This window comes from Pseudophryne corroboree, chromosome 9 (assembly GCF_028390025.1).
Source record: "Pseudophryne corroboree isolate aPseCor3 chromosome 9, aPseCor3.hap2, whole genome shotgun sequence".
Lineage (NCBI taxonomy): Eukaryota > Metazoa > Chordata > Amphibia > Anura > Myobatrachidae > Pseudophryne > Pseudophryne corroboree.
Genome location: NC_086452.1, coordinates 50,109,207 through 50,122,086, shown reverse-complemented (window position 1 = coordinate 50,122,086; position 12,880 = coordinate 50,109,207). Strand labels below are relative to the sequence as shown.

At 48.1% G+C, this 12,880-nt stretch overlaps 1 protein-coding gene across 7 annotated transcripts in view; it reads left to right on the top strand.

The window, feature by feature from the left end:
* C9H1orf210 (chromosome 9 C1orf210 homolog) overlaps positions 1-12,880 on the top strand; it is a 542,874-nt gene that overhangs the window by 473,306 nt on the left and 56,688 nt on the right. The gene's annotated exons all lie outside the window — the stretch shown is intronic.

The window sequence follows — 12,880 nt, the reverse complement described above, 5'->3', positions numbered from 1 at the left end:
GTAGGTGACTATCATTGTATCCTCTCATATACAGTAGGTGATTATCATTCTATCCTATTGTGTAGGTTATTATTATTATTATTATTATTATTATTATCAGATTTTATTTATAAGGCACCACAAGTGTTTTGCGGCGCCGTACAAAGGACAGTACAGGGAGACAAAACTTAGCATTACAGTAAATAAATAACAGAAATAGAGTACAGGTTACAAAGAGCACCACAATTCTCATACATAATACAGCTAGGATGTAAGTAGCTGGGGAGTGATCAGACTACTACTTGGGGCTGGTGGCCATAGATGGAGATGAGTCTTTACCAGCAGGAGAAAAAGCGGGTAAAGATGGTCGCTGAGTAGGGGAGAGCTGTGAGTGAAATGTGTCGAGAAGAGGGCTTTGACAATAAGAGGAAAGAGGGCCCTGTTCTGAAGAGCTAACAATCTAGTGGGAAGGGCCGACAGACAGATGACACGAGGTGCAAGCAAGTGGGAGGTAGCCTGATGGCAATATGTAAGCAAAGCCGAGATGTTCGAGGCATGAGGCAGGGGGATGGAGGAGCAGCCTCAGGAATAGGTTATGCATCGGAAGGGTATGCTTTGATTAATACTGTAGGTGGGTTTTTAGTGCCCGTTTGAAGCTTTTGCAAGGTTGGGGAGAGTCTATTGGAGCGGGGGAGCGCGTTCCACTGAAGGGGTGCAGCATGGGCAAAATCTTGAACTCAATCATGGGAAGCAGTGACCAGGGCAGAGGAGAGGCAATGGTCATTGGCCGACTGTAGGGGGCGGGAGGGAGTATGAAGGGAGAGGAGGTTGGAGATGTAGGGAGCAGTGGAATTAGAGATGGCCTTGTATGTGAGGGTGAGGAGTTTGAAGAGGATTCTGTAGGGGAATGGGAGCCAGTGTAGATTTTGTCGAAGGGGAGTGGCGGCAGAGGAAGATAAGCCTAGCTGCGGAGTAGAGGACAGATTGGAGGGGAGCAAGATGGGAGCAAGTGAGGCCAGTGAGGAGAACATTGCAGTAGTCGAGTCATGAGATGACCAGTGAGAGGATGATAAATTTAGTTGCACTCTGGGAGAGAAATGGCCTAATGCAAGCAATGTTGCGTAGCTGGACCCGACAGTATTGTGCCAGAGCTTGGATGTGTGGTGCACAGGAGAGGGAGGAGTTAAGAGTTACACCCAAGCAGCGGACTTGGGGAACGGGGGAGATGATGATGTTGTCAACAGTGATAGAGATATTGTTACGGGGTGTTGCTCTGGCTGGGGGAAAGATAATGAGTTCAGTTTTGTCCATCTTGAGCTTCAGAGAGCGCTCAGACATCCAGGAGGAGATGGCGGAGAGGCAGCTGGAAACCTGAGAGAGGACAGAGGGGGACAGATCAGGAGAAAAGAAGCAGAATTGTGTGTCATCAGCATAGAGGTAGTATCGAAGGCCAAAGGAGTTAATGAGCGCACCCAGGGAAGAGGTGTACAGGGAGAACAGAAGGGGCCTAGGACAGAACCCTGAGGGACACCAACAGAAAGGATGGAAGGGTGTAAGGTGGTGCCGGAGGCAGACACAGAGAAGGAGCTGTTAGTGAGGTAAGAGGTAAACCAGTCAAGGAGAGTGCTAGAGAGGCCAATGTTTTGGAGTGTGCGGAGGTGAGTATCATTCTAAATAAAACAAAACCCATGTAGAGTGTATCCGGAAAGTATTCACAGCACTTCACATTTTGGGTTAGGGTTAACATTTTGTTATGTTACAGACTCAGGGCCTAATTCAGACCTGATCGTGGATGTGCTAAATTTAGCACATCTACGATCAGGCACACTGACATGCGGGGGGACGGCCAGCACAGGGCTAGTCCGCCCCGCATGTCAGGCCCGACCCCCCTCCGCAGAAGTACAAAAGCATTGCACAGCGGCAATTCTTTTGTACTTCAGAAGTAGCTCCCAGCCAGCGCAGCTCGTCGCTGCCCGGGTTGCAGCGGCTGCGTGTGATGTCCCACAGCCGCCGCGGCCCACCCCCGGCACGGTCCAACCATGCTTGTGTTGGCCGGGCCACGCCCCCTAAACAGAGGCTTAACGCCGCCATCCCGACCCCTTCCACTCAGCGGCAGCCTCTGCCTGTCAATCAGGCAAAGGCGATCGCAGGGCTAAGACAGCCATCGGCTGTCTGCCATGCACCGGCGCACTGCGGCGCATGCGCAGTTCAGACCTGATCGGCTGCTGTGCGAAATCGCACAGCACCAATCAGGTCTGAATTATTTCCTTATTCTAAAATGGAATAAATAAATTTTTTCCCTCAAAATTCTACACACAATACCCCATTATGACAGCGATTTATTATTTATTTATTATTTATTTATTTATTAAAAATAAACAAACTAAGAAATCACATGTACATAAGTATTCACAGCCTTTGCCATGAAGCTCAAAATTGAGCTCAGGTGCATCCTGTTTCCACTGAACATCCTTGAGATGTTCCTACAGCTTGATTGGAGCCCACCTGTGGGAAATTCAGTTGATTGGACATGATTTGGAAAGGCACACACCTGTCTATATAAGGTCAAACACTTGACAGTGCATGTCTGAGCACAAACCAAGCATAAAGTCAAAGGAATTGTCTGTAGACCTCCGAGACAGGATTGTCTTGAGGCACAAATCTGGGGAAGGGTACAGAAAAATATCTGCTGCTTTGAAGGTCCCAATGAGCACAGTGGCCTCCATCATCCGTAAATGGAAGAAGTTTGGAACCACCAGGACTCTTCCTAGGGCTGGCTGGCTGCCTAAACTGAGCAATCGGGGAGAAGGGCCCTAGTCAGGTAGGTGACCAAGAACCCGATGTCAGAGCTACAGCATTCCTCTGTGGAAGGAGGAGAACCTTCCAGAAGGACAACCATCTCTGCAGCAATCCACCAATCAGGCCTGTATGGTAGAGTGGCCAGACGGAAGCCACTCCTTAGTAATAAGCACATGGCAGCCCATCTGGAGTTTACCAAAATGCACCTGAAGGACTCTCAGACCATGAGAAACAAAATTCTCTGGTCTGATGAGACAGAGATTGAACTCTTTGGCGAGTAGGCTACACGTCATGTTTGGAGGAAACCAGGGACCGCTCATCACCAGGCCAATACCATCCCTACCTAACAGGCCAACTCAGATGGCTCTTATTATACATCAGCAGGGGTTAAAGTGGGCCGGAACGGGGCGGAACTGCGTTTCGGCACTTCTAATTGCAGGCGGAACCAGTTCCGTCTCCGCTCACCCACCTTAACTACACACAGGCACTCAGATTAAATAGAGAGCATCGCTGACCGGCTTCTGCTGCCCCGCCTCCGCCGCCCGCCCACAACATCTATTCTGCTGCGGGCTGTGTTGCCTCTTACAGTCCCCAAGCGCGAGCGGCAGGAAGTTGCTGGCCCGACACTGCCAGCCCATCCAACTTTACCGCTCGGCGCGCTCTCTTGCCCATCCACCGGCGCTGTGGCTACTCAGTCATATCAATGTTGCGGTGGTGGGTGGGCAGCTCAAGAGGGAATTTAGCCCGCCCCGCCGCCTCCAGTGCAGTCCCGGCGACGGGAAAAATGACGTCATCAGGTGTCTGCGTCTACAGGGAGCACTGCAGAGGAGCCTTACTGCCGGAGCCAAGTAAGAGCTCAGCAGATCAGCTGTCAGCCTTATCAAGGAAAGGTGTGAAATATAAAAGATAAAACATGTGTGCCCAGGATTTACATATCTATCTAGTGTGTGTTCCAGTATGTAAATCCTGGGCACACATGTTTTATCTATCTAGTGTGTGTTTTGCTTTCTCTCTCACTAGTCTATACATAATCACGTGTGTGTGTATATATATATATATATATATATATATATATATATATATACATACATACATACATATTTTGGGCTCTTTTTGTATGAATGAGTTTTATTTTTTGTGCAATTCAGCGCTGCCTCTCGCTGCACTATTTTACGTTGTCAATTTTTTTTCATCACCGAGCGATAAGTTTAAAAAAACACTTCTTGTTAAATCCCAAAGGTATACATTTTATATGGTAAAAAGATAGATAATAACCCTTTCAGGACGCCAGCTATAGGCACATGAGAGCGCATAACCCGTGTTCATGTACGGTCTGAAAGGTGCCAGGGGAAAAATATTGGGTCGAGCGACCCGGTATTTCAACCCTGGTAGCGAGCAGGGTTGAACTAGTGTTCAACCCGGCGCGCTGTGCGGTGTGAATGGGAGCTGGATCGATCCGACCCGTTTCCCATTCACTGTGTGTGTACGGGTGGCGCTTGGAAATGATGTGATCTCCAACTGCTGCCCCCGCCGCGTCACCGCTGAGCCAGTGCCGGACCAAAGGCCGCCGACCACAGCCTCCTCCTCCGTTACACCGCCCTCAGACTCCTCTGCCGCCCTCAGTCCTCTGCCCCTCCACACCATCTCGGAAGCCCACAGCCTCCTCCGCCCCGCGCCGACCTCAGCCTCCTCATGCACCACAGACCACAGCCTCCTCTTGCACCGCAGCTGCTAAATAGGTAATCTTACCCTGCTGCCTTCCTCTCCCTAGTCCCTACTGTATGCCCTTGCTGTCCCTTTCTCTGTCACTCTCCCTGTCCCTATGTCCCTGCTGTCACTTTACCTGTCCCTCTGTCACTTTCACTGTCCCTATGTCCCTGCTGTCACTTTCCCTGTCTCTCTGTCACTCTCCCTGTCCCTGCTGTCACTTTCCCTGTCCCTATGTCCCTGCTGTCACTCTTCCTGAATTTTGTCTCATTCCATGTGGTATAATTTGAATTTTGGCTCATCCCATGTGCTATAATGTGAATTTTGGCTCATTCCATGTGGAATAATGTGAAATTTGGCTCATTCCGTGTGCTATAATGTGAATTTTGGCTCATACCGTGGGCTATGTGAATTTCGGCTCATTCTGTGTGCTATAATGTGAATTTTGGCTCATTCTATGTGGAATAATGCGAATTTCGGCTCATTTCATGTGCTATAATGTGAATTTCGGCTCATTCTGTGTGGTATAATGTGAATTTTGGCTCATTCTGCGTGCTATAATGTGAATTTTGGCTCTTACAGTGTGCTATAATGTGAATTTTGGCTCATACAGTGTGCTATAATGTGAATATTGGCTCACACCGTGTGCTATAATGTGAATTTCGGCTCATACCGTGTGCTATAATAATGTGAAAGGGGCACCAGTAGTACATAGTATAAGGGGTCCTACTATTGTGGTGCAAAATGTGTATAAGGGGTGGTAAACTACACTGAAGGACACACACCCATTTTAGTGGCCATGCCCCTTTTCCGGAGCGCAGAATTACAACCTTCACTTTTCCATACCCCCACTTGAAAATTGACACTTCGACCACTGTGTATATTTATATATATATATATAGTGATGTGCACCGGACATTTTTCGGGTCTTGTGATTTGGTTTTGGATTCGGTTCCGCGGCCGTGTTTTGGATTCGGACGCGTTTTGGCAAAACCTCCCTGAAAATTTTTTGTCGGATTCGGGTGTGTTTTGGATTCGGGTGTTTTTTTACAAAAACCCCTAAAAAAACCAGCTTAAATCATAGAATTTGGGGGTCATTTTGATCCCATAGTATTATTAACCACAATAACCATAATTTCCACTCATTTTCAGTCTATTCTGAACACCTCACACCTCACAATATTATTTTTAGTCCTAAAATTTGCACCGAGGTCGCTGGATGACTAAGCTAAGCGACCCAAGTGGCCGACACAAACACCTGGCCCATCTAGGAGTGGCACTGCAGTGTCAGACAGGATGGCAGATTTAAAAAATAGTCCCCAAACAGCACATGATGCAAAGAAAAAAAGAGGTGCAATGAGGTAGCTGTGTGACTAAGCTAAGCGATCCAAGTGGCCGACACAAACACCTGGCCCATCTAGGAGTGGCACTGCAGTGTCAGACAGGATGGCACTTCAAAAAAATAGTCCCCAAACAGCACATGATGCAAAGAAAAAAAGAGGTGCACCAAGGTCGCTGGATGGCTAAGCTAAGCGACACAAAAGGCAGACACAAACACCTGGCCCATCTAGGAGTGGCACTGCAGTGTCAGGCAGGATGGCACTTCAAAAAAATAGTCCCCAAACAACACATGATGCAAAGAAATATGAAAGTAAAAAGAGGAATTGTCCTTGGGCCCTCCCACCCACCCTTATGTTGTATAAACAGGACATGCACACTTTAACAAACCCATCATTTCAGCGACAGGGTCTGCCACACAACTGTGCCTGAAATGACTGGTTGGTTTGGGCCCCCACCAAAAAAGAAGCAATCAATCTCTCCTTGCACAAACTGGCTCTACAGAGGCAAGATGTCCACCTCCTCCTCATCGTCCGATTCCTCACCCCTTTCACTGTGTACATCCCCCTCCTCACAGATTATTAATTCGTCCCCACTGGAATCCACCATCTCAGGTCCCTGTGTACTTTCTGGAGGCAATTGCTGGTGAATGTCTCCACGGAGGAATTGATTATAATTCATTTTGATGAACATCATCTTCTCCACATTTTCTGGAAGTAACCTCGTACACCGATTGCTGACAAGGTGAGCGGCTGCACTAAACACTCTTTCGGAGTACACACTGGAGGGTGGGCAACTTAGGTAAAATAAAGCCAGTTTTTGCAAGGGCCTCCAAATTGCCTCTTTTTCCTGCCAGTATACGTACGGACTGTCTGACGTGCCTACTTGGATGCGGTCACTCATATAATACTCCACCATTCTTTCAATGGTGACAGAATCATATGCAGTGACAGTAGACGACATGTCAGTAATCGTTGGCAGGTCCTTCAGTCCGGACCAGATGTCAGCACTCGCTCCAGACTGCCCTGCATCACCGCCAGCGGGAGGGCTCGGAATTCTTAGCCTTTTCCTCGCACCCCCAGTTGCGGGAGAATGTGAAGGAGGAGCTGTTGACGGGTCACGTTCCGCTTGACTTGACAATTTTCTCACCAGCAGGTCTTTGAACCTCTGCAGACTTGTGTCTGCCGGAAAGAGAGATACAACGTAGGTTTTAAATCTAGGATCGAGCACGGTGGCCAAAATGTAGTGCTCTGATTTCAACAGATTGACCACCCGTGAATCCTGGTTAAGCGAATTAAGGGCTCCATCCACAAGTCCCACGTGCCTAGCGGAATCGCTCTGTTTTAGCTCCTCCTTCAATGTCTCCAGCTTCTTCTGCAAAAGCCTGATGAGGGGAATGACCTGACTCAGGCTGGCAGTGTCTAAACTGACTTCACGTGTGGCAAGTTCAAAGGGTTGCAGAACCTTGCCCAACGTTGAAATCATTCTCCACTGCGCTTGAGTCAGGTGCATTCCCCCTCCTTTGCCTATATCGTAGGCAGATGTATAGGCTTGAATGGCCTTTTGCTGCTCCTCCATCCTCTGAAGCATATAGAGGGTTGAATTCCACCTCGTTACCACCTCTTGCTTCAGATGATGGCAGGGCTGGTTCAGGAGTGTTTGCTGGTGCTCCAGTCTTCGGCACGCGGTGGCTGAATGCCGAACGTGGCCCGCAATTCTTCGGGCCACCGACAGCATCTCTTGCACGCCCCTGTCGTTTTTTAAATAATTCTGCACCACTAAATTCAATGTATGTGCAAAACATGGGACGTGCTGGAATTTGCCCACATGTAATGCACGCACAATATTGGTGGCGTTGTCCGATGTCACAAATCCCCAGGAGAGTCCAATTGGGGTAAGCCATTCTGCGATGATGTTCCTCAGTTTCCGTAAGAGGTTGTCAGCTGTGTGCCTCTTCTGGAAAGCGGTGATACAAAGCGTAGCCTGCCTAGGAACGAGTTGGCTTTTGCGAGATGCTGCTACTGGTGCCGCCGCTGATGTTCTTGCTGCGGGAGGCAATACATCTACCCAGTGGGCTGTCACAGTCATATAGTCCTGAGTCTGCCTTGCTCCACTTGTCCACATGTCCGTGGTTAAGTGGACATTGGGTACAACTGCATTTTTTAGGACACTGGTGACTCTTTTTCTAAGGTCTGTGTACATTTTCGGTATCGCCTGCCTAGAGAAATGGAACCTAGATGGTACTTGGTACCGGGGACACAGTACCTCAATCAAGTCTGTAGTTGCCTGTGAATTAACGGTGGATAACGGAAACACGTTTCTCACCGCCCAGGCTGCCAAGGCCTGAGTTATCCGCTTTGCAGCAGGATGACTGCTGTGATATTTCATCTTCCTCGCAAAGGACTGTTGGACAGTCAATTGCTTACTGGAAGTAGTACAAGTGGTCTTCCGACTTCCCCTTTGGGATGACGATCGACTCCCAGCAGCAACAACAGCAGCGCCAGCAGCAGTAGGCGTTACACTCAAGGATGCATCGGAGGAATCCCAGGCAGGAGAGGACTCGTCAGACTTGACAGTGACATGGCCTGCAGGACTATTGGCTTTCCTGTGTAAGGATGAAATTAACACTGAGGGAGTTGGTGGTGTGGTTTGCAGGAGCTTGGTTACAAGAGGAAGGGATTTAGTGGTCAGTGGACTGCTTCCGCTGTCATCCAAAGTTTTTGAACTTGTCACTGACTTATGATGAATGCGCTGCAGGTGACGTATAAGGGAGGATGTTCCGAGGTGGTTAACGTCCTTACCCCTACTTATTACAGCTTGACAAAGGCAACACACGGCTTGACACCTGTTGTCCGCATTTGTGTTAAAATAATTCCACAACGAAGAGGTGATTTTTTTTTGTAATTTGACCAGGCATGTCAATGGCCATATTTGTCCCACGGACAACAGGTGTCTCCCCGGGTGCCTGACTTAAACAAACCACCTCACCATCAGAATCCTCCTTGTCAATTTCCTCCTCAGCGCCAGCAACACCCATATCCTCATCCTGGTGTACTTCAACAGTGACATCTTCAATTTGACTATCAGGAACTGGACTGCGGGTGCTCCTTCCAGCACTTGCAGGGGGCGTGCAAATGGTGGAAGGCGCCACCTCTTCCCGTCCAGTGTTGGGAAGGTCAGGCATCGCAGCCGACACAATTGGACTCTCCTTGGGGATTTGTGATTTAGAAGAACGCACAGTTCTTTGCTGTGCTTTTGCCAGCTTAAGTCTTTTCATTTTTCTAGCGAGAGGATGAGTGCTTCCATCCTCATGTGAAGCTGAACCACTAGCCATGAACATAGGCCAGGGCCTCAGCCGTTCCTTGCCACTCCGTGTGGTAAATGGCATATTGGCAAATTTACGCTTCTCCTCAGACGCTTTTAATTTTGATTTTTGGGTCATTTTACTGAACTTTTGTGTTTTGGATTTTACATGCTCTCTACTATGACATTGGGCATCGGCCTTGGCAGATGACGTAGATGGCATTTCATCGTCTCGGCCATGACTAGTGGCAGCAACTTCAGCACAAGGTGGAAGTGGATCTTGATCTTTCCCTATTTTACCCTCCACATTTTTGTTCTCCATTTTTTAATGTGTGGAATTATATGCCAGTAATATATCAGTAGCAATGGCCTACTACTATATATACTGCGCACAACTGAAATGCACCACAGGTATGGATGGATAGTATACTTGACGACACAGAGGTAGGTAGAGCAGTGGCCTACTGTACCGTACTGCTATATATTATATATACTGGTGGTCAGCAAACTGTGCAAAACTGAAATGCACCACAGGTATGGATGGTTAGTATACTTGACGACACAGAGGTAGAGCAGTGGACTACTATACCGTACTGCTATATATATAGTTATACTGGTGGTCACTGATCAGCAAAACTCTGCACTGTACTCCTCCTATATAATACAGCTGCTCTCCAGTCCCCACAATAAAGCAGTGTGAGCACAGATATATGCAGCACACTGAGCATAGATATGGAGCGTTTTTCAGGCAGAGAACATATAATACTGGTGGTCACTGATCAGCAAAACTCTGCACTGTACTCCTCCTATATAATACAGCTGCTCCCCAGTCCCCACAATAAAGCAGTAAGCACAGATATTTGCAGCCACATGAATAAAACAGAGAGGACGCTAGCCACGTCCTCTCACTAACATTTCCAATGCACGAGTGAAAATGGCGGCGACGCGCGGCTCCTTGTATAGAATACGAATCTCGCGAGAATCCGACCGCGGGATGATGACGTTCGGGCGCGCTCGGGTTAACCGAGCAAGGCGGGAAGGTTCGAACCGCCTCGGACCCGTGTAAAAAAGCTGAAGTTCGGGGGGGGGATGTTCGGATTCCGAAGAACCGAACCCGCTCATCACTTATATATATATATATATATATATATATATACACACACACACACACACACAGGTGTCAAAACAGTCAGTTCCACTTTTAGAAGTGGTGGTCAGTCCCACTTCTAAAAGATAGAAGCACCGATAATTACTTAGGCGCATAGCTCCCCTGTCACTGAGCACACACCCCTACATTAATACATAATCAATGAACACACTTAAAAGGGAGGGGCTAGGGGCATGAAACATACTGAGTGGGAGGGTATAGGGGTGTGGCACCCATGGGAGGGCGAGTTCCCCCACCTCTAAAGAACCACTTTAAGCACTGTACATCAGTGGTAATTCCCAAGATGTAAATGGATATGATAAACAGAAGGACAGAAACCAGTAAATATATACAAAAGGACATTGGCAACCACCCCCAGTAATCCCCCCACCTCCAACCTTCCTTCTCCACCTGATCCCCCTTACTCTTTTCTATAACCCCCCCCCCAGTTAACCTTATACTGTACTGGTATTTGATGTTTTCAATTGTGAAATATAAAGAGGATCATACCATATTATCTGTTATATGTTGTATATACACGTCTTTATAAGAGGAAAGATGAGAACCCGACTACAGATGGACGATAGTTAACTTTGGCCAGGATTTAAATGTTTCAGGAGCAGGGCCGGCAACAGAAATCTTGGGGCCCATTACACTGATATCTCTGCGGGCCCCCCCTCTTGCCCCCTGACCCATACACAACCCTCCCTGCATGTGCCAATAAATATGCATGCAGATACATCCATATGTGCCTGCCCGCAGCCCGCCCCAAACCCAAAAGCCCAAACCAAACCCAAGTACACAAACATGCTGGAGTTGGAGAGATCCTTACCAGCAGCACACAACCGCTGGTGCCGCTAATTAACCAGCTCCTCCGAGTGACAATCTGCCAGCAGTCCCAGTCCTGCAGTACTGTCCGAGTCTGTCCTGTGCCGCTCCTGCTTGGCGCTCCGGCTCCTCACACACAGCAGAGACACAGGGCGGAGTGCGGTGAGGACTTGAAGAGGAGAGGGCGGTCTGGACCAGCGTCCTGCTGTGTGACTAGTGGTGCAACGTCAGTGCACTGCACATGGCACGGCCGGGGACTGGCTCAGGCTGACAGCTGACTTGGGGCTAGGGGCAGCGCAGTGCACTGAGGAGTGACCACAGGGCTCGGGCAGCCTGCAGCTTGCGAGATGCCGTGAGTTATATAATTATTTTACATTTATGATTACATGCTGCCGCCGCTGGACCTTGGGGCCCCTCACAATGACGGGGCCCGGGATGAGTGTCCCCTTTGACCCCCCCTGTCGCCGGGCCTGTTCAGGAGATAAATATTGCAGGCATATTTCCGCATCCAACCACACTCTAACTAACTTTCATCTACTACTTCAGACTGTTACCACCAATGAACTCTGACACCGCCTTTTCTTCTCTCCGCATAGGTGCAACATTGCATGGCTCCTACATATTTGTTTCTAGTATGGAAATGTTATCCCTCCCCCCCAACCTGTGCGAAATGGCTTATTGATCTTACCCAGATATATTTAAGCTACTCACCTATTGTATGCTGATTGTGATTTTGCGATCTCTCTATTTCATTTTTTTTCTGTTGTATGTTGAAATACCCAATAAGAATATTGAAGAACAAAAAAAACTTAAGAGGGAAGTACAGGTAGAGAGTATTTTTTACCTCTTAAAATGGATCATTTTGGGAGGTATGGATTGTGTACATAGAATTTAATCAATGGTATTGATTAGATTTAAACTAATAGTTTAATAATGCCTGGGTACTGTTTATAGCGCCACCTAATTGAGAGACAACTATTTTATAAAAATTTTCTTTTAGTGGAACAAAGATAACTTAACAACCTTAAAATACACATAGAAAAATAAAATCTATAATTTATCTTGTCACAAGCAGGAATAGCAACAGCCTCTGTACTGCTAACACACTGGGACGGGAGTCAGGAGGACTCTATGTGTGTCTCTCTCTAAACCCGAATACTCTCATTATGTAACTTGTCCAGCTCGCATTCTGGCTTCCTGGTTCTGCTGCTGCATAAGAGGGAAAGCTAGTGATGTCAGTGGGCTCCGACTGGGGGGGTGTCCATGACAAAGGGGGGCTTGGGTACAGTATGCCCTGTGCCCCCTCTTCTTCTGGCTATGGTCATATATGTATACTGGGGGAAAATATGGGGAAGAGCTGTCTTATAGGTGTATTGGGTGGGTCTGTCATATGTGTGTACTGGGGGGCTGTCATGTGTGTACTGGGGGGTCTGTCATATATGTGTACTTGGGGAGGGTTGTGATATATGTGTACTGGGGGGTCAGTCATGTGTGTACTGGGGGCTGTCATATGTGTGTACTGGAGGGGGTCAGTCATTTGAGTACTGGAGGGGGCCAGTCATGTGTGTACTGGAGGCTGTCATATGTGTGTACTGGAGGGGGTCAGTCAGGGGTACTGGGGGGCTGTCATGTGTGTGTATTGGAGGGGGTCAGTCATGTGTGTACTGGGGGGGCTGTCATGTGTGTACTGGAGGGGTCAGTAATGTGTGTACTGGGGGGCTGTTGTGTGTGTAGTGGGGGGGTCAGTCATGTGTGTACTGGAGGCTGTCATATGTGTGT